This window comes from Nicotiana tabacum, chromosome 11, assembly GCF_000715075.1.
Source record: "Nicotiana tabacum cultivar K326 chromosome 11, ASM71507v2, whole genome shotgun sequence".
Taxonomy (NCBI): Eukaryota; Viridiplantae; Streptophyta; class Magnoliopsida; order Solanales; family Solanaceae; genus Nicotiana; species Nicotiana tabacum.
Window position 1 is genome coordinate 94,184,681 of NC_134090.1, and position 23,294 is coordinate 94,207,974.

Sequence of the window (23,294 nt, forward strand, 5' to 3'; positions counted from 1 at the left end):
CTACGCTCGGTCTGATTCATGCGGGGTCATGATACGTAGGCAATCTCCATAGGATTCGACCACAACCAAAAGAAAAGAATAAATGGAAAAAGAAAAAAGGGGAATAAGGATATGCGTGAGTAACAATAAAAGGGAAAGGTCATAAATAGGAAAAGTCGGGATGACACAAGCAACCTATCAAATGCATGATAGAAAGGACTAATTGCTTAGGTGCATTGCATTCCTATGTGCGGATGCCTATTTGTTAAGCTCTAATCACTAACAAGTTTTATTGTTGTTTCCAAAATTCAAGCAGTTAGTTCACCTAGCATACTGGCAACTCACCCATACCAAACTAGGTCCAAAGGCGAAATAATCATGTCTATCCCAGATGTAGACACTAGTGTCATCGATCCTTCTAGAGAAGAAGAAGAGTTGGATGTCAATGACATGAAAGAAGAGATGTACAAATTGAAACAACAAATGGCTGAAATGTATCAGGCCTGGGCTAAAGGACATCCACCATCAGCTAACCCAGCTAACCCTACCTTCACCCCACCTCCGGCTTAGTCTCAAGATCATCCTGTCACTGATATGTCCCCGAGCTTTCCCATTTACCAACACTACCGGGGCACCACTTCTCATACGCCACAGTCTCCACCCCCTAAACAAATTCCATACACTTCTCCACAAATATCCTAGCGAGCCAATGTTCCAAGCCCCGGACAACCAATATTACCCCTCGGAGACCACCTTCAAAGCTCTAGAAGCCCATTTCTATACTCCTCGCTTTGACTTCCCGATATAAGCTGATAAACCATCCAAAAATCTTGAACAGGAAGAGATGTTCAGGAAAGTCAAAAACTTAGAACAATCATTCAAGGACATGCGGGGATTAGGAGGACAAGTAAGTGTGGCCTACAATGACCTATGTCTATTTCCGAATGTGCAATTGCTGGAAAGCTTCAAGATGACCAAGTTTGATCTATACAATGGGCACGGTGATCCAGTAGCCCACTTGAGGGATTTTCGCAGCAAGATGAGGGGAGCGGGAGGAAAGGATGAATTGTTAATGGCTTACTTCAGTTAGAGTTTGAGTGGATCAGCATTGGAATGGTATACCCACCAAGACCATGGAAGATGGTACACATGGGATGATCTGGCACAAGCATTTGCTTGTCACTTCCAATACAATCTTGAGAACAGTCCAGATCGACTGTCCTTGACTAAACTGGAGAAAAAGCACAACGAAAGTTTCAGGGAATATGGTTTCTAATGGAGGGAGCAAGCAGCAAGAGTAGACCCCCCAATGAAGGAAAGTGAGATGATGGATTACTTCCTACAGGCTTTAGAACCTACCTACTATGGCCATCTGGTCTCAGCTGTGGGAAAGTCATTCAACGAAGTGGTGAGATGGGAGGCATGGTACAAGAAGGCCTCAAGTCAAACAAAATTATGAGCTATTCGGCCATCAAAGCAACTAATCAGGTTATTCAGGGCGGCATAAGAGGGATTGGGAAAAAAAGATAGAGGACGCGGAAATGATTGATACAGTAACTTGGTCCGAATCCAGAGGCTCACCTTACCACTACAATCAACCTCAACCCCACCAACAAACTTACCATCACAGTCCACCCCAACACTATTATCCCCCACCAGAACCTCATTTTTCTGTCCACCATGCACAAGCATACAACCAACCTCCTGCCCACACGCAATGGCGTGCTCTCGCTCCACAAAATACTTATCCACATCCACGAGAATCAAGTTTTCGACCTAGTCAAGCATTTAAGGGTGAAAGGTTGCAGAAAAAGAAAACCTTTACTCTGTTAGGAGAGTCGTACACTAGTCTGTTCCACAGGCTAAGGCAGTTGGATATGCTGAGGCCGATATAGTCCAAACTGCCTAATCCTCCTCCAAAGAATCTTAACTATATTGTCCGTTGTGAGTATTGTGTTGGTACTCCGGGTCATGATACAGAGAAGTGTTGGCACTTGAAAAGTGCGATACAGGAGCTCATTGATACCAATAGAATTGAAGTTCAAGCTCCCGAGGCACCCAATATCAACAGGAATCCGATGCCAGCCCATCAGGAGGCAAATATGATTGAAACAGTGCATGAGGAGGGGGAACCCAAGAATCCTTCACAGACTATCATGATGATTCGGTCCAGTGGAGCCAAGATATTTGAACAATCAGTAGGTGAGAGTCGGTGCTCAAGTCGAGCAAAAAGAGTGTTGGGCCATCTGTAGCAATTGAGAAGGGATCTTCAAGCAAGGTTGCAACGAAACAGGAAGGGATAAAGGTGATTGTACCAGGAGCTGCCAGCAAACCTATCATAATCGTGGAAGGTGCCCGCGCAAATCGGGTAATTATCAAGACAGTAACCCAGTTTCCAATAATCAACAGCAAGGCCGTTCCTTGGAATTATAAACGGATAACAGTGACGTACAAAGGGAAGGAAGTCAAAGAAGAAGTCTGTGAAGCACAGGGTTTGACTCGCTCGGGCAGGTGTTTTACTCCCGAGGAGTTAAGAAGAGCTAAAGATAATCCAGTGCTGGTAAAGAAAGCCGTAACTGAAGAAAAAACAGAAGAATTCTTGAGGAAGATGAAGATACAGGGCTACTCTATTGTGGAACAATTAACAAAGACGCCTGCTCAAATTTCCCTGTTGTCATTATTGATCCATTCAGATGAGCACCGTCAAGATTTAATGAAAATTTTGACTGAAGCACGCGTTCCTGATAAGATCTCCGTGAATCACTTGGAAAAAATAGCCAACAAAATCTTCGAAGTAAACAGAGTTACCTTTTCCGATGATGAATTGCCTGTAGAGGGTACTGAGCATAACAGAGCCCTTTACCTTACAATGAAGTATGAGAACTCTGTGGTTACCCAAGTATTGGTTGACAATGGTTTCAGTGCGAACATTTGCCCTCTCTCCACTCTGAGCAAGATGAAAGTGGACAATGATAGAATTCACAAGAATAGCATTTGTGTTCGGGGGTTCGACGGCGGGGGCAAAGATTCAGTAGGCGATATATTACTGGAACTGACAATAGGGCCCATTGAGTTCACTATGGAATTCCAAGTATTAGATGTGGCAGTTTCTTACAATCGTTTACTGGGGAGACCCTGGATTCATGCCGCCAAGGCAGTGCCGTCTACTTTGCATTAGATAGTTAAATTTGAATGGGACAGATAGGAAGTTGTGGTGCACAGTGAGGATAATATATGTGCCCAAAGTGATGCCATAATACCTTTCATCGAAGTTGAAGGTGGCAAAGAGCCATGGGTATATCAAGTCTTTGACGCAGTATCAGTTGAAAAGATCCCAGAGGGGAAATACATTCCAAATTCGAAGATAACCGCCGCATCGGTCATGGTGGCCTATGAGATGTTGAAGAATGGTTTTGTACTCGGTAAAGGTTTGGGCTCATCTTTGCAAGGCATCATACAGCCGGTGTCCCTTCCTGAAAACTTGGGAACATTTGGTCTGGGATTCAAGCCCACTGTCGCAGACATAAGAGAGGCCAAAAAGCTAAAACAGAAGGCATGGGTCCTTCCAAAGCCAGTCCCATGTCTTTCCAAATCATTTGTCAAGTCAGGTACCAGAAGTCACCCAGTAACAACAACTCCCAGTCCTATGATTGAGCTGGATAAGGAGTTAGTTGAAAGATTTGCGAAGTTGTTTGACGGTGTGAACATGGTGGAAAGTGGTGAAGGTCCTAGCAACACAGAAATTCAATTTGTTGGGCCAGAAACAAAGTTTAATAATTGTAAAGCCACTCCTTTCCCCATTCAAAAGGAGTCTTGGTAGTTCATTTTGATTTTCCTTCAGTTTGTCTGGGTTATTCCAGGGTTGTAATCCAGATTGTTATCTTTTAGTCTGTTTGAGTGTGCAAACCTTGTTATCTTTTATCATTCAATGAAATACAATTTCTCTTTCTTCATCATTCCTGTTGGTTTTCCTTTTTGTTTTTCTTTTCTTTTCTGTACAGTTCTTTTTACGCTGGTTCTAATGACGTGGCATGCATAATGAATCCTCAACCCAGTCTTAAACATCAATCTGATTTTGAAATAATAGTTCAAGAAGTAGATTGTGACTACCAATTAGAATACGATGAGGATAAAGCCTTCGAAGAGATTAGTAAGGAGTTAATTCACTTCGAAGAAAAACCCAAACCCAACCTGAATGATACAGAAGCCGTCAATTTAGGGGACACAGATAATATCAAAGAGACTAAAATAAGTGTCCATCTCGATTCAAAGATCCGGAAAGAGTTAATCAAAGCACTCATCGAATATAAAGATGCTTTTGCATGGTCATATGATGACATGCCGTGTTTAAGCACCGATTTAGTAGTCCACAAATTGCCCACTGATCCAACGTTTCCTCCCGTCAAGCAAAAATTGAGGAAATTCAAAACTGATATGAGTGTGAAGATTAAGGAAGAAATCACCAAGCAGTTGGATGCAAAGGTCATTCGGGTCACTCAATATCCTGTTTGGTTGGCTAATGTCGTGCATGTGCCAAAGAAGGATGGCAAGATCAGAGTATGCGTCGATTACCGCAATCTCAATAAAGCAAGTCTGAAGGATAACTTTCCACTACCCAATATCCACATTTTGATCGATAATTGTGCCAAGTGTGAGATTGGATCTTTTGTGGATTGCTATGCCGGGTATCATCAGATTCTAATGGATGAAGAAGATACATAAAAGATGGCATTCATCACGCCATGAGGAACCTATTGCTACCAGGTAATGCCATTTGGTTTAAAGAATGTCGGGGCAACTTACATGATAGCGATGACTACTGTGTTTCATGATATGATACATAAGGAGATTGAGGTATACGTGGATGATGTGATCATAAAATCAAAGCATCAGGCCGACCACGTTGGGGATTTGAGGAAATTCTTCCAGAGGCTTCGCAGGTACAACCTCAAGCTTAACCTTGCCAAATGTGCATTTGGTGTTCCATCCATAAAGCTATTGGGATTCATAGTCAGACGGTGAGGAATCGAGTTGGACCCATCAAAGATCAAAGCCATCCAAGAATTGCCACCCCCGAGGAACAAGACTGACGTGATGAGTCTGTTAGGGAGGTTGAACTACATCAGTAGGTTTATTGCTCAGCTCACGACAACTTGTGAGCTATTTTCAAGTTGTTGAAGAAGGATGCTGCGGTCAAGTGGACTGATAAGTGTCAAGAAGCATTTGATAAAATAAAAGGATACTTGTCAAACCCACCTATGTTGGTTCCGCCAGAACTAGGGAGACCTCTGATTCTTTACTTGACAGTCCTGGAAAATTCATTTGGCTGTGTACTGGGGCAGCATGACATCACCAGCAGAAAGGAATAGGCCATCTACTATCATAGCAAGAAATTCACGGCTTATGAGGTTAAGTACACTCATCTGGAAAGGACATGTTGCGCCCTAACTTGGGTGGCTCAGAAATTGAAACATTATTTGTCATCCTACACTACTTACCTCATTTCGTGCTTGGATCCGTTGAAGTATATCTTTCAAAAGCCTATGCCGACAGGAAGACTTGCGAAGTGGCAGATTTTGCTCACAGAGTTTGACATCATCTATGTGACTTGGACTGCGATGAAAGCCCAAGCATTGGCTGATCATTTGGCCGAGAACCCGGTCGATAATGAGTACGAGCCATTGAAAACTTATTTTCCCGATGAGGAGGTAATGCATATCGATGAACTGGAGCAAATTGAAAAACCAGGCTGGAAACTTTTCTTTGATGGGGCTACCAACATGAAAGGAGTTGGAATAGGGGCTGTGCTCATTTCAGAAACAGGGCATCACTATCCTTTTATGGCTCAGCTTTGATTCTATTGTACCAACAATATGGCTGAGTATGAGGCATGCATTTTGGGTTTAAGGCTAGCTGCAGACATGGATGTCCAGGAAGTTTTGGTCTTGGGAGACTCGGATCTTCTAGTACATCAAATTCAAGGAGAATGGGAAACACGGGATTTGAAGCTTATACCGTACCGACAATGTTTGCATGATCTTTGTCAACGGTTTAGATCAGTGGAGTTCAGGCATATTCCGAGGGTCCATAATGAGGTTGCTGATGCTTTGGCTACCCTGGCATCAATGTTACACCATCCGGACAAAGCTTATGTCGATCCTCTGCATATTCAAGTCTGAGACCAGCATGCTTACTGTAACATGATAGAAGAAGAATTTGATGGCGAACCATGGTTCCACGATATCAAGGAGTACATCAGAATGGGGATATATCCAGTGCAAGCCACGGGGGATCAAAAGAGAACAATTCGGCGGTTGGCAAGTGGGTTTTTCTTAAGTGGAGTAGTTTTGTATAAAGGAACTCCAGACCTTAGATTGTTAAGATGCATAGATGCTAGACAAGCTACGGCTATCATATCCGAAGTACATTCGGGTGTCTGCGGACCACATATGAGCGGATATGTGTTGGCAAAGAAAGTCCTCCAAGCAGGTTATTATTGGCTCACCATGGAGGGAGATTGTATCAGTTTTGTGCGGAAATGTCATCAGTGCCAAGTACATGGAGATTTAATTCATTCTCCGTCATCCGAGTTGCACACAATGTCCGCACCATGGACCTTCGCTACTTGGGGTATGGATGTCATTGGACCAATTGAGCCAGAAGCATCCAATGGGCACAGATTCATTCTGGTAGCCACTGATTATTTCACCAAGTGGGTTGAGGCCAAAACTTTCAAATCGGTGACCAAGAAAGCAATGTTGATTTTGTTCACTCAAATATCATCTGTCGATTCAGAATCCCAAAGATGATCATCACGGATAATGGTGCTAATCTTAACAGTAATTTGATGAAAGAGGTATGTCAACAGTTTAAGATTAGACATCGCAATTCTACCCCATATCGTCCCAAGGCGAATGGAGCAGTCGAGGTAGCCAACAAAAATATAAAGAAGATACTTCGGAAAATGGTAGAAGGTTCCAGGCAATGGCATGAAAAATTACCATTTGTGTTGCTGGGTTATCGCACTACTGTCCGTACTTCAGTAGGTGCAACTCCTTATTTATTGGTATATGGCACTGAAGCAGTAATACTTGTAGAAGTTGAAATCCTGTCCCTTTGGATTGTTGCTGAGGCTGAGATTGATGATGATGAGTGGGTCAAAACCCGTTTGGAGCAGTTGAACTTGATTGATGAAAAATGATTGGCAGCAGTGTGTCATGGATAGTTATATCAAAAGAGAATGGCAAGAGTATACAACAAAAAGGTGCATCCCCGAAAGTTTGAAGTGGGTCGGCAAGTGCTGAAACGTATCCTTCCACATCAGGCTGAAGCAAAAGGCAAGTTCGCCCCGAATTGGCAAGGGCCATTTATTGTAACCAGAGTATTGTCCAATGGTGCTTTATGTTTAACAAATATCGAAGGAAAATACATAGTCATGGCTATCAATTCTGATGCAGTCAAGAGATATTATGTATGATTTCTTTGTTATAATTGTTGATTATTTGTACTTGGCATTGTTTCGAAGAATGAAATGACGAAGGCAATTTGTTCCGCTATCTAAACACTCTACCCTTTGTACCCCCTTTTTTGAGACTTATTTTTTTCTTTCATACCCCTCTTTTGGAATCAATAACAAAAAAGAGAGAAAAGAAAGAAAAGAAAAAGAGAAAAGAAAAGAAGTGAAAGAGAAAGTATAACAACAAGGAAATTCAGGTGTGAACTACGTTTGACCTGATTCCTGTTAAGGATACATAGGCAGCCTCATGGCTTTGTCATAGTAAAATAAAATATCAAAAGATCCCCAAGCAAGAAACTGGGGCAGAAGTTGTGATTGTGGTAAGGGATCAGATTCCAAAAGTTGTAATTTTGACCCATTTAAGTTTCTTTGAGCCTTTTTGATACCCTTTTCTTTCCAAACATATCCAAATAGCCCACATTATCGTCCAAAGAAAGACCTCCCGATCAGTCTTCGAGAGATGTCAAATCAAGCAAGTAAAGAAAATTCATATCAGGGGCAACACTCCGGTTTAAGCAAGAGAAATCAAAAAAAATGAGAGAGTCTTATTGGTGAAAACCCTCGTGGTCACCATGAGGCGACGAAAGCTGAGAGAAAGTAAAAATGAGAGAGTCTTATTGGTGAAAACCTTCACGAGCACCATGAGATGACAAGGAATTAAGGAATGAATAAATAAGAGAGGTTTGTCGGTGAAAACCCTTCAGGGCACTGCAAGCCGAACAAGGTCCGTAAGTTGGCGGAAAGTAAAAATTGGGTTGTGGAAATCTTGGAGCACAAAGTAAAACAATTGGAAAGGAGATTGGTTAAATAGACTGGGCTGATTAATCCAAAATGCATACCATGATCATTGGTGTCAGTGAATCCACTCAGATAAGTTTCTTTTCCTATCTCCAACAGTCATCCAAATTTGGATTTTCTTCTTTATTCTTAATTATCAAGATTGTTGCATTTCATTGATGTTAATTTTACTCCTCTAAAGCTCTTCCAAGGTTAGCCTTGCTTCAACAAATAAGAAGGAATGTCAAAGTGTACTACCATATTCAAAATTGCACAAAGCAAAATGCGGCTAGGACATGCTAGAGATAGTATGATGAAAAGTGGGACACAGGGTGTAAGCAAAAGTTATATCGGTGGAATGGTTCAGTAATGTCGTGGGAGATGTACGGGTACAGGAAAAAAGGTCAGAAGGGGAGAACAACAGTTGGGGGATCCTGTGGTTGAGGATCAGTCGGGAGGTCAAAACAATTCTCGACCAGTTCAAGGCAGTCGGTCGAAGTAAAGCATGTCAAAGAGAAAACCATCCCCAACAAGAATGCCATAACTAACCACCATGTTTTTAACTGACAAGATTTTCTTTGATTTGAAATAGAGGCAAAGATGGCATGTGTTTCAGGAAGCACCCTGTAAGGAAAGCAAGTCCCATGCAGTTTTGATCGCAGAATTCTCAGGACCCTCCTGGAAAATGGGACTTAGTTTAAAGTCTTAAGTAATCATGAGTAGCAGAATTACAAGTGGATCCTTGGAATTTAGCATAATTTGGGAGATCTTCATAGCCCCGGTCTCTCGGGCTGGCCAACAAAGGGACCAAAAAGAACCCGTTTCCGCTTTATATTCTCAAAAAAAAGAAGAGAAACACCATCGTTTTCCACTTTTTCCCCATGAGGACAAAGATTCTAACTTCTCTTCTTCCCAGACTGGTGGCTATGATTTTCTACTTCCTCAACTCTTTCTCCAAACAGAAACACCATCTTTTTCCACCTTTTTCCCCGATTTAATCGAAAATTTTCAGGACCCTCCTGGATAATGGGACTTAGCTTTAATTCAAAATATTCATGAGTACAATATCTAGCACAAGCTCTACTTTGTGAAAATATAAATTGGTTTGAATTTTTCATTTTTTAAGACAATAATCAATTCGAAACTTCAGGACCCTCCTGGAAAATGGGACCTAGGTTAAAATCCAAAACAATCATAAGTAGTAAATATAGGACAAATGTGCACCAAAAGGAATATAAGTTGGCTTCAAAGTTCGCATAAGAGTTTTCAGGACCCACCTGAATATTGGGACGTAACTTTAAGCATTCCATTAGATAAGTAAGTGTTGTTATAAGAGAGTACAGTTTAGCGTTGAAATTGTCATTCGTAAGATAAGCTTTAATTTGAAATTTCAGGACCCTCCTGGATAATGGATGTAACTTTAAGACTGTCTTAAATAACAAGATTCGATGAAATCATACCTCTAAAAAATATAATGTAGCTTTGGAAACTTGCTAGAGATTTTCAGGACCCTCATGGATAATGGGATCTAGCTTGCAGATTGTTAGAGATGTTTGGTAAAAGGATTCAATTAACACTTACAGATGCGCCCGGTTACCAAACTAGGGTAGAAAATTTTCTTTTGTTTTGTCTATTTTGTTGAAAGTCAGATACATATCTGAAGAACAGGGAAGAACAACACGGATGTTAAGGATAAAAAGCAGTTCAGGATCAAGTAATCAGGAGCCCACCTGAAGAACAAGGGAAAACAAATCAAGTTTCAAGGAAGATTGGCACAAGTATTGGTAATCAGGCACCCACCTGGAGGAACGAGGGAGGACAAGCCAAAGAAAGCTAGTTGCGAGAAGAAGATGGACCAAGTTTCAGAAATCAGGCATCCACCTGGAGAACAAGGAAAAGAAGTTAAAGATTCAGCAATCAGGCATCCACCTAGAAAACAAGGAAAGACAATTGAAATATCAGCAATCAGGCATCCACCTGGAAAACAAGGAAAGACAGTTGAAATATCAGCAATCAGGCATCCACCGGGAGAACAAGGAAAGACATTTGGAATATCAGCAATCAGGCATCCACCTGAAGAACAAGGAATAACGGTTGAAATATCAGCAATCAGGCATCAACCTGGAAAACAAGGAACAACAGTTGAAGTATCGGCAATCAGGAGCCCTCCTAGAGAACAAGGGAACACCTTTCAAGTTTCAGCAATCAGGAGCCCACCTAGAGGACAAGGGAATACATTTCAAGTTCAGCAATCAGGCGCCCACCTGGAGAGCAAGGCAGTACAATTCAAGTTTCAGCTTTCAAGTTCTTATTGATATTTGGTAATATGATTAGGGTTAACACCCACATATGTGTCCAACTACCAAATTGGGGCAGAAAACTTTCTTTGTTTTGTCGATTTTGTTGAAATCAGGAGCCCACCTGGAGAACAAAGTAATACAATTCAAATTACAAGTAGTCAGGAGCCCGCCTGGAGAACGAAGGGAAGAAGCAATTCAAGTTCGAGTAATTAGGAGCCCGCCTGTAGAACAGAGGATAGGCAACAATGGTCAAAGGAAGACGTTTAAAGGTTCAGCAATGAGGTGCCTGCCTGGAGGAAAGAGAAAGCATCTCAACAATACAATTCAAGTTAGCAGCAAAGGAACTTCCGCTGGAAAATACAAGTCAATGAGGCAACAAGAATCACAAGATTAAGCTTGAGAAGTATAGAGTAGATCTTTGTAGCATAGATCATAGTTTAGTCTAGCTTCTTTATTTTTGTCATGGTGTAATAAGGAGGTCAGTAAGCAGTAGCAGCAACAACAACAACAGTAAAATCACAGTTTCATGGTAGTCCCAGCTACCGAAACTTCCCGAACTACATTGACCTGATTCCTTTATAGCCAAGGATATGTAGGAAACCTTTGAAGCAGAGGTTCGGTCAAATCTTTCAAAAAAAAATGCTTACCACAGAGTATTCAAACGGGCAAAAAATTGCTCGTATCCGCTCATTTTATCTTTGAACGAAAACTCTTCATGTTTCCGGGCAAAGAGGGGCAGCTGTGAGCACGTGATTTTTGCCTCACATGAATTACTCTAAAATAATTCCAAAAATTAGGTCTCTTCTTTAATTATGTGTTATTCTAAGAATTACTGTGCGATTTTCCTGATTGTTTGCATATGTTTGCGTGCATGTTTAATTTTATTAATGCATTAAAAATACAAAAAATATAGCATCTGCACTTAGGATTTGACTTTACATATTTTGAAATTAATTAATAATTAGGTGTTTTACAAAAATGAAAAATTCACAAAAAATAACATATCTTTGTATTTTTAGTCAAATTTTGTGATTTTCTTTAAATTTAGTATTTAATTATTTATGATAATTATTATTTAGAGTTAATTAATATTTTTTAAGCTAATTTGGGTTTTATAATTTAATTTGGGATTTTAGTTTTAATTTTGAAAAAATAGTTTGGGAAATAAATAGAAAAAGGAAAAGAATTAAATAGAAGAGGGGAAAATAGATTTGGGCCAAAATCCCCAGCCCAAATCAAATACACCCAAAACCCGTCCCAACCCGGTCCGCCCCTTTACCATCCAAACGACATCGTTTACCGACCATTCATCTGAGCCGTTAAAGATCATTCATCCAACGGTCCAGAATGCGCCCCATCGCCTGTATCCGACCCCCACCCGTTTTTCAGAGACTGATCCGGTCTCAAAGGTGTCTAAAACATCGTCGTTCCATTTAGTCAGATGATCCAAGCTGTTGATCTCGTTTGATCGAACGGCCTGGATCCAATTCCACCCCCAGTATATAATTGCCCAAACGGACCCCGCCCCCTCAGAACCCCCCATCTCATCTCTCGTCTCCCTCACCCAAACCCTAGAGACCAGCCGCCACCATACCCTCACCACCCTAGGGTGGCGGCACCGGCTCCGTTCATCGCCAAATTTACACCCCGGAACCCCCAAACCCCCCTCAGTCCAAATACCCGCTCAGTTTCCTTCGAATCCGCCTAGAACTCTTCGAATATCGAATCTGAGTTCGAGCCTTAAAACCCTAAATTCTGACCAGTGCATGAAAGGTCATTTTGTTGGATTTCTAGGCTTATTCAAGCCTGTTTCATCACAAAATAATGACGCTCGTTTGTTCTCCACCAAGAACAAACGTTTGGTATTATTTTGGGTTGATTCAGAGTGCCAATTCCAAGTTTGAGCCTGGCCGGTAAGTTTTCCGAGTTTATTATTTATTCTCGATTAGTAATATTCTGTTATTCATCCTTCCTCATCTCTTTTTCTTTTTCTGGTCGATTTCAATTGAAACTCGACCAATCCGTAGGTTTAAAATAGCTTCCGTCCATGGGTTTTGTTGATTGTGAATATGTTATTTGTTTCCTTAATGGTATTATCAGTCATATCTTGTTAATCATTTAGTCGATTTAACTAACATTAATCTGATAATTTAATTAATTTCTTGTTGATAAGAATTGATTAGTGTAAGTTTAATTCAAGTGTTTACCTAACTTAAGGAAGATTCTCAATAGTGGTAGGGTAGAAATTGCATTACTGAATTAATTAAAGGCACTAGGCTAGTGGAGATAATTAAAATAGAAAAGGGGATTGATAATGGAAATGGCACTAATTGATTAATTTAGAAACTAAATCAGTGGGGATAATTAAAATAGTGAAGGGACACTCGTAATGGGGATTGCACTAATTTGTTTCCCATAAAAGGCTGAAGAAACAAAGAGTTAAAAAAAAGAGAACATTCTGAGATTCTAAAAATACTGAAAAAGGGAGGAGAACAGTCTGGTACTCTGAAATACATAGATTCTGAGACTCTAAAATACCGAGAAGAGTTAAGAGAACATTCTAAGAACTCTAAAGAATTACATTGTTTCATTGAGTTATTGGTTATTTTTGAAGTTTCCTTAGGGCTGAAGCAAATTCTGGATAGCTGATAGTTGAAATGAGTTGAAATCAAGTCGGGTTAAGGTCTTCTGGTTCATTTGCTTGGATTAAACTATTTTCCTAGGCTGTTATTTCATTTTTCTGGGTTTGAAACTGGTTGAAAACTGCTGCTGATTGCTTGCTGCTATTACTGCTGATTCTTCATTTTTCTTCTTTCGTTTACTTCCAGGTATTTCTTGCATCCTGAATCGCATGTGAAGTGCAAATATATGTTCAACATGGAAGACTAATTATAAATGTTGAAATTCAGTTTTTGTCTTTCAAAGATCTTATGATTGCTATGTAGTTTATGCCTTCTTTACATGTTTTGGTTGTTCATTTATATTTCTGGTTTTAATCTCATTTATAAGATAGCCCGGTGTCATAATTTAGCAAGTTTGGGTTTGTAAGTTAGCTGAAGTTCGTTTGTTTGGATGGGAGAATAATGTTTAAATCTCTTGTAGTATAGTAGACTTGTTCACCCTTCTGATTATGGAAACTACAACGCTAAATTTAAAACTTATCTCTGTTTCAAGCTACAATCTCCATTTTATGTTGTATAACTTTCATTGCTATTGAGATATGGATAGCATTAGGGACCAGTCTATGGACTGTAGGGTAGTGTTGTGTTGATTTTCAAGCAATGAGGCCTACTGCTGTGTATGGGTCACAAGAGTAAAAGCAGGAATGGTCCTGATGCTTGTCTTATTTGGAACTATTAAGCCTTGAATTTTGGGTCTCATTTGGTCCTGTTCGGTTGGTAGGTTATCACTTCATGCATGAGTTTGAAATTAGTAGTGGTTCATGTTAAATAATGAAACTAAATAAAATGGCATTTAGTCAGCACATTCATTGTTTGGTATGAAAAGATTTGTATGAAAAGCATGTTCGATCTTGGTTATGTGCCAATGAATTTTTCAAACCATTTCTTAATTGAATTTTAATTTTTCTTGGGGTGGTGATGTTCTTTTGGATTGCTAGGTGACAAAAATTGTTGAGTTTGTTTAATTAGTTGAAGTTCATAAATAATTTCATTAGTTTAATTCCTTGTCTTCCTATAGTTTTCAACTGATTGGTTTTATTTGGTCGAGCGAATGTGGGGATTCATAGAACTGAGCCTAACGTTGGCCCAATTGAGGAAGCTCATGACAGACTTGGCAGTTTGTCACATGTTTTTTGGATCTTCTCGTCCATTTAAAAATGGGCTCCTCCCAGGCCAAGTCTCAGAAGACATTCATAAAAAGACTTATGTATTTAATGGACTTAAATTTGTTTAATTTTGCTAAATCCATCTGTCATCCTTGCGAGGGCATCTTTGTTGGAACAATTCTCGTTTAATAGCTTAGTCATTTGATGCAGGATCAGCTACCAAGTAGACTCGATTTTCAGTAATTAGTACCCCTTCAATGCCTTTCCTTCAACTAGTTTCCTTAAAATGAATTGGGGAAAGCCACATTAGAAAAATAATAATAGTTATGGCCCTCCAAATTTTAGTTTGATTAATCCTTTTAATTTAGAATTGAGGTGTGTTATGCCAAACAAAAATGATAATTGCATGGCCCTCATTTAATTAATCTTGTATTCATCCTTAGAATTTGAGGCGTGCCGTTTAGTTAAAATTCCATGGCCCTCGCGAATTGCAAACGCGTAGTCATTTTAGGCGCATTATTTTAATAATTGAATTCCTTAAATTCGGGTGTGCATTTCATGTGACCCAAATCCAAATCCTAATAACATTGAATAAAATGTGTTTCGGATTGCGGGTGCATTTCATGTGGCGCGATCCAAAGACATATTTTAGACGATGTTAAATCTTCTTTAAAAAAATGCGGTTAAAAGTTAAAATTTGCACATAGATTCAAAATGTTCTAAAATCAAATAATTAAGCCAAATATGACAGTTGAGCGACCGTGCTAGAACCACGGAACCCGGGAATGCCTACACACCTTCTCCCGAGTTAACAAAATTTGTTACTCGGATTTCTGGTTCGCAGACTGTTAAACAGAGTCAATCTTTTCCTCGATTCAGGATTCAACCAGTGACTTGGGACACCATAAATCTCCCAAGTGGTGACTCTGAGTTCTTTTAATAATAAATCCCGTTTTGATTGTCCTTTAATTGAAAAAACTCCCTTATGCACCCTTCGGGGTGTAGGTAGAAAAAGGAGGTGTGACAATCGTTCCATCGCTCTGGAAAGGGCATCCTCCGGGACGGGATGATATCCGAGGTACTCACTTGAATAAACCTGCTCATCCATCCCCGGTCCTTCCCCTCATCAACACTCGTGAAGAGAGACTTTTTGGACCGATGTTGAAGCTTAATTAAGCCTCGATATAGCCGAGGGCAGTACAATCAAATCAAATGGCTAAGGGAAAAAACCTTGCCTGTAACCCTTTCGGTAAAGTGCCTGAGCATTAACACAATCCTCCAAAAGGACGGGTAGATCTGATCGAGGGTCACCCAATATCGGGCATAGAAGTCAAGGATAACCGAGTCGATTTCCAAAGGAGGAGATTCGACAAATTTATCAGGACCCAGGGTGAATAGGTAAGTATATATGTAAAGAAAGCCAGCCTTTGAAGTCGGTAATGTTGTCGCTGGGGCCAGGAATCTCTACCTCCACTGCCTTGCTCCATCGGCAGTCTTCCTTCATTTTGTCAGCATTGGTCACAATGCTAACATATCGAGATACGTGCTCACATCAACCCGACATAGACGAGGGAGTCTCGATGTCGAAATCCTTCAACATGTCAATATCGGGAGGAGTCCATTGCTCTAAAGTGGGAATCGATTTGTTTTCCCCCGCAGGTAATCGGGATGACGATGTAGTATCATTCCGTCGAGGGACCGTCCTAGAAGTTGTGGCCACGAAAAATGGTAAAACCTTCCTGTGAAAAGAGGGAAAGATGTAAAGATGTCAAATAGCAAAATTCTGATTCACGGGCCTGAAGGAAGGGTGAAGACGGGGAGTATCTAGTAATATCGTTTCCTATTACTTCATTCTAGGAAACACGGAGACTATCTGTATGCGGTGAAATCAGGGGAATCCATTTCCCGCCATTAAGGTATATTTGGGATGTCATGTCAGCACCTTGAGGCTGTGGGATCATGATCGGGCTCCTTATCTCGAGGATCATCCATAGCCCTGCAGAGGCTCCGAGGTTAAGGGATCTGTCCGCGACCCAGCAAAGGTTACGAAGACGGGGAGCTCCTGAGTCAAGCAACTAGAATCAATAGGCTCTAGTGTCATGTCTAGCCGTCCTATCCTCGTATCTTTACATTTAATGCACTCTGTACCATACCGTGTTCCCTCGCCTATATAAGGGGAACCCATACCACTTTGTAAAGGGCTGATGTTGCTCCATTTCTTCACAAAAGCAATAATATCTCTCTCTCTTTCTCCTATTTTTTCGTTCTCACTGGCTCAAGGCCGCTTTAACATCGATTGTCTTCTTACTTATTTCATGCTATATTGCACAACTTTGGCCGTAAAGAGCCTTGCTTGATCGCATCCTTAATTGTTATCCTATTCCCAGTTGCCCCTGATAGCTCGAGCTCGATTCGAGTCCCGACCCCGAGGTCCTTATCAACCGACTTTGCATCCGGGCAACAGGCCCCTTCGGTTTGATTATTACTGTCTTGTTTTAGCTCGCATTTCATCGTTAAGCTTCACATTATTAGCATCAACTGCTCTAACAACTAGCTCGGGAATAAATCACGTATTTTTAGAATCCCATTTACAAATTTAATTGTCGTTACCATTTTCACGGTAAATAATTTGTCCATGATTCATGATTCCTCTCATGTGTACTTGATATCTTGGATTGAATGGCTTGTTGTTAAAATTGATATTGATATGAAATGCGGGGGAAAATAGCTCGAAATATGAAATGTGGCCTGGTGCCAAGCATGATGTGATAATTGTGGCTCCAAGTGCCGATGAACTAATATATGTGAAACAAAAATTGAAGTGAGATGATAAATGGTAATTATGTGAAAACTATGTGATTCCTTTCAATTGATGATGTGGTGATTCTTTAAAGCTTTTGTTGAATACTTATGATTTCTTTGTTCTTGTATGATAGTTCTTTCTATTGAGTTGGTGTTTAGTTATACATACTAGTGTTATTTGACGGCACTAACGTCCCTTTCGCCGGGGGCGCTACGTCTTTAAATGGATGTAGGTGGTTCCATAGTAGGCAGTGTTGGTCGCAGCTAGTGACACATCTTCCTTTCAGCTAACTTGGTGAGCCCCACTTCATTTCGGGGTCTTGTACCGTTGTTTATCATGTACTTTGTATTTTGAGGTATAGCCGGAGCCTTATTGCCCGCATTTCCATATTACTCTTCAGTTGTATTTAGAGGCTCCGTAGACAGGTTGTGGGTAGTGTCAGGTATTGGAATTAAAATAGAAATATTGATGTTTGGCAATGATGTATAAAACTTGTAATATCTTCAAAATAGTGAACGAAGTTGCTAATGGAAATGAAATGGAAATTGTTAATGACATGTTTATAGAATTTGATTAATGGTGTACATTTCCTCTTTATTCAAAGACGAATTTGGGTAGTATGAAACCTAACAAGCTTGCTCAGTCGAGTTTACTCGGTTGAGCGTCGGTCGCGTTCCTCGGATTTTGGGGCATGACATTCCTAGAAGAATTTGCCACCATTTGTCTAAAGTTGGAAATTTGAGGAACTTAAGAGTTTCTAAGTTTGACCAAGAGTTGATTTGGATATTATTTTACTCTGATTAGTATTCCGACATATTGGATAGGTCTATATCACTGAATTCATCTTTTTTACAATGTTTGGAAATAATCCAAAGTGTCTAATTGTGATTCGAAGACTTTTTGAAAGAATGAAGATTTGAGAATTTAAAAGAAATTCTATTCAGTGTGAGCCTCGATTCTTTATTGTCATATTCATGTGGGTGTTTGAGCCTTTAGACAAGTCCATATGGGGTACTTGGACTTGTATGACTGGTTGGATGGGGTACAAAGGGGCCCGGGTGAGTTTCAGCGCATTTAGTGCAAGTTCCAGAAGAATTGAGTTGTTGAAACAGAGCTTTTTTGCAGATGACCTGAATTTAAGAGAGAATTTATCCCAAACTATAAAATATTTTTGGATGGGGTTTTTACGATATTGCATCCCTTTGAGTCAAGTTTCTGGTGGTTCAAATCATTCATTATTCCGACTTTTTTACAAGGAGTTATGGCTATTTTGCCAGAAGGGTGTCAGGGCAGTTTTTGAATTGTTACGACCTGCGATGATTATGCGGTCGTCGAAGCTATTATGCGGACCGCGAAGCTATTATGCATCCATCTAGACACTTTTTGACAGCTACTTTCGGAAGCTGTTTAGGGTCGAGTTATGTAATTTTTGTTTTATTTTTCTACTTTAGGAGCTCATTTTGAGAGGTTTGCGGCTACGGTTTCATCTACAAGATTGTGATAAGTGATTCTAACCTAAATCTATGATTTATACATTAATTTATCACTAGATTGAATATCATAATATGGACTTGAACAAGAGAAATTGGGATTTTTTAATAACTTGATCTATAATCACCCAAATTGAGTTTTGAGTATTCAAATGAACTCCAAATAAAAATCTAAGCACATATTTAAACTCATGGAGGAATATGCAACCGAAATTTGGTATTGGTCTAGAGTTTTGACCGTGTGGTCCTGATTTGACTTTTTGATTGATTTTTTGAGATTTCTTCAAAGATTCAAGCTTTATTTATTGGGATCATTTTTTAGCATTGTTTGACTTCCTTGAATGATATTTGGCTAAGTTTGGACTATTAAAGGTCAAGAAGAAGGAAAAGACGCTCTCTGATGAGTAAGTATCTTGCTTAACCTCTACTTGAGGGAATGTTCTAAATATGAAATTATTTCCTATGTGCTAGGTGTTTTGGGGGTGACGTATACACAAGGTGACGAGCGTATATTTGCACACCAAAGTTATAGCATATTTTGGGTGGATTTTAGGTTTTTTATGCCTTTATTGGGTGCAATTTCTTATTTACTTATGCTCTATTTGATTCTTATAACCACATGGCACAATTATTTATGCTAGAGATCATGTTTTAACTTATGACATCTTATTTGAGCGCGATGAGCTATTCTTGAGATTGGTGATGTACTTGATTTCGCCATACTCATACGTATATTATGAACACACATCCATACTTGTTATTCTTGTCATATGCCTTAAACTGTTGTATGATTACTTGAGTTTCTTTATTCATGTTAGATAATATTTAGGCTTTTGATGCTTAACTGGATATTTAACGGCCAATTTTGATCCTCCTTTTTAAAATTAAATTATTTATACTTAAATAATTTACAATAAATGTGGTAAAATATTTTCTAATCAATAATACCTATTTTTATATAATTATAATAGGAAAAATAATTAATAGTGTTAAAATATTAAACACTGATGAGTTATATTACCCTTACTATTTTGGAATTATTAAAACAACCTTTGTATTTCAATAAGCAAGTTTTATAATGTCACGAACCTAAATCCAGACTCAGTCGTGATGACGCCTCTTATGAAGACAAGGCCAGCCGACACAACATCCAATTTAATTGACAGATAATAATAATTCATAATTAAGTCATAAAACATGATAAATTCCATAATAAAGTGAAATATAACAACTGCGGAAAACAAACGTAGCCTGACATCGGGATGTCACCAGTCATGATCATCTAACATAAGTCTAGGAATACGGAAAAAGAACTACACAATCTATTACAAAATCCAGTACAAGGGAAAAGAAATAGGGATAAGAGGGAGAAACACTTGGCTGCGAATGCCGAGCAGCTACCTACTGGACTCCGAAAATCTGCTGGAAGCTGTCAACCCTCGCTAGCAGGACCTGAAGCGCTTGAATCTGCACACAGGGTACAGGGAGTAAAGTGAGTACTCCAACTTAGTGAGTAATAACAATAAATGAAGACTGAACGATAAGAAATCACGTAAAAACACAATAACATGCTATACAGAGGCAGAGTAAAACCAGTAAAGTGTAATAAAATAGTGAAATCTCATCAAAACACCTTAGTTCAGTTTAAGCCTCTTTAAAATACCTTTTAATCAGTTAAACAAGTAAATGACAGGCAACTAGAAGAGATAAACACATAAAAACCGCCCCTCGGTCACAATACCAACAGAATCAGCCCCTCGGGCAACAACATGGAACAACACCAGCCCCTCAGGCTATATCTCATATCACAATGGGTACCCGCGCTCATTCGAGGTATACAGACTCCGGGAGGGGCCCCTTACGGCCTAAACGCAATATCAAGCCATCTCGTGGCATAATCAATAGGCTCTAAGCCTCATATCAACAAGCCACCTCGTGACGTACAATCTCAGGCCCTCGGCCTCATAATCATAACTCAGTGTATCACTGCTGCGCCGTGTAGCCCGACCAATAAGTATTCTCACAACACAAACCTTCAGCCTTACTCAGTTAGAATTTCTAAAAGCCACTCAGGCATAGTAAAATATGATGCTCAGCCCAAAATATCATTTAAAGTATTAAAACAGAGTAAACATGATTGAGTTATGAAAAACAGTATGATATAGCATGACTGAGTACAGGTATAAAATCAAAACAATGAGGAAATAGCCGTAAAAATCCCCTAAGGGTCCAAATAGTTAGCACGAGGCCCAAGTATGGCATTCAGCCCAAAACATGATGACAGCAAATAGTTTTCAATCAAATACGCGGTAAATAGTGATTCGGGATGGACTAAGTCACAATCCCCAACGGTGCACGACCCCACACTCGTCATCTAGCATGTAAGTCACCTCAATATAGCACCACGATGTGAAATTCGGGGTTTCATACCCTCAGGACAACATTTACAAACCTCGATCCTGTCCAAACTCTAGCCCACGATGCCTTTGCCCCTTGAATCGGCCTCAACTTGTGTCAATCTATCCAAAATCAGAATCATGACATCAAAATATTTTAAGGGAATGAAGCCCATGCGAAAATAATCAATTTACAACATAAATCCCAAAATTAACCAAAACACGTCCCCTGGGCCCACGTCTTGAAATTCGATAAAATTTACATCAATAGATTTCTTATCTCCCCACGAGTTCATACACATCAAAAGTCCCAAAATTCGACCACAAATGGCCCCTCAAATCCTCAAGTCAAGGTCTCCAATACCAAGCCCTAATCCCCAATTTCTAACCCTTAATTTCCATTAATCTTAGGCCAAATCAGTGAAATAATGCCTTAGGATCGATTATTAGGTTCACAAATCTTACTCCCAAATGTTATCCCTTGAATCCCTCTTCAAAATCTCTCAAAAAGCTCCAAAATCGACTTGAAATGGTGAAGAACAACTCAAAAATCGCGAAGGAATTCTTTTATACCTTCTGGCCTAGGCTTTTCGCACCTGCGGCCAATCCCTCGCTCCTGCTCAACTGCTTTTGTAGTCCGAGCACCGCTTCTGCGGTCATCACTTAAGGCCCATTCCGCACCTACGACCAGACATCCACTTTTGCGGGCCCATAGGTGCGGTTCATATCCCGCATCTACGATTTTCACTTACCTTGCCTTTGGCTGTATCTGCGGATCCTAACTCGCTTCTGCGAGACCTCACCTGTGTTCCCCTAGCCGCAGGTGTGGTTATGACAACAATGGGAGAAACTTCAGCTGTCAAAACCCAACTCAAATCTTTCGCCAACCATCCGAAATCACCCCGAGGCCCCCGAGACCACAACCAAAAGCACCATCAAGTCACATATCACCATCCAAACTTATACCAATCTTCAAAACACCTCAAACAACATCGAATCACCCAAAACACATCGAATTCAAGCCTAAGGTTCCAAAAATCTTCTAAATTACGCCTTTGATAAAAAAGTCTACCAAATCACGTCCGAATGACCTAAAATTTTGTACACACGTCCCAAATGACACAACAAACCTACTTCAACTTTCGGAATTCCATTCTGACCCTATATCAAAATCTCACCTATCAACCGAAAAACGCCAAAATTGCAATTTCGCCAATTCAAGCCTAAATCTACTCCGGACCTCCAAAACACATTCTGATCACGCTGCTAAGTCTCAAATCACCTCCCGAAGCTATCTGAACCATCGGAAGTCACATCCGATCTCTTTAACACATAAGTCAATATCCTATTAACTTTTCCAACTTAAGCTTACTCAAAAGCAACTAAGTGTCTCAAACCTTGCCAAAACTTCTCCGAACCCGAGCCAACCAACCTGATCACACATAGTACCGATAAACAAAGCAATAAGAAGCAGAAATAGAGAAAATGGAATGGTAACTCATGAAACGACCGGCCGGGTCGTTACATCCTCCCCCTCTTAAACAAACGTTTGTAGATACCCAATTTTTCCCTATACATTTTCATACGTAAAATACCTTTTAAAATAGCATATATATGCATATATAAGCATATCCCAAGGTCCTATTATTTTTCTCAACTTTTTAAATATTTTAAAATCATTTTTATTGCCCTATTTTATCAAGAAAAAAAACCAATAAGTGTTCCAAAATTGGCATTTTGGTAATTCATTAATTGAATTCTCTTGTTTATACTTACCAAAATATAGCTAAGGTAATTTTTTCATATTTGTACAAATTTATTTAGTATTTTTAAAGCTAAATTGCATATAATTGCAATATTAGCCTATTTTAAAATTTAATTGCGTTTATAATTGCAAAATTGATTCCAGTATTTTTAGTTTAATATTTATATATTATTATTTAATTTAGTACCTTTAAGTCGTTTCCAAAAATTATTTTATTATTTTTGTAAAATAAATAAGGGAAAAAGTGGCTGTTTAAATACTAGCCCTACCTATTTCAATTTTAGCCTTAAATTAGCCCCTAATTGAACCCATTTGAACCCCAACCCAATTCCTAAAATTACCCGACCCACATCCCGTTTGAATAACCCATCCGGCCCCCTTTAAATCCCAGCCGTTGATCTAACAGATCAACGGCTCACGTTCTCCCTTTCCTTTTTTAATTTACCAACACCCCCTAAACCTAAATCATTTTCCACCTACC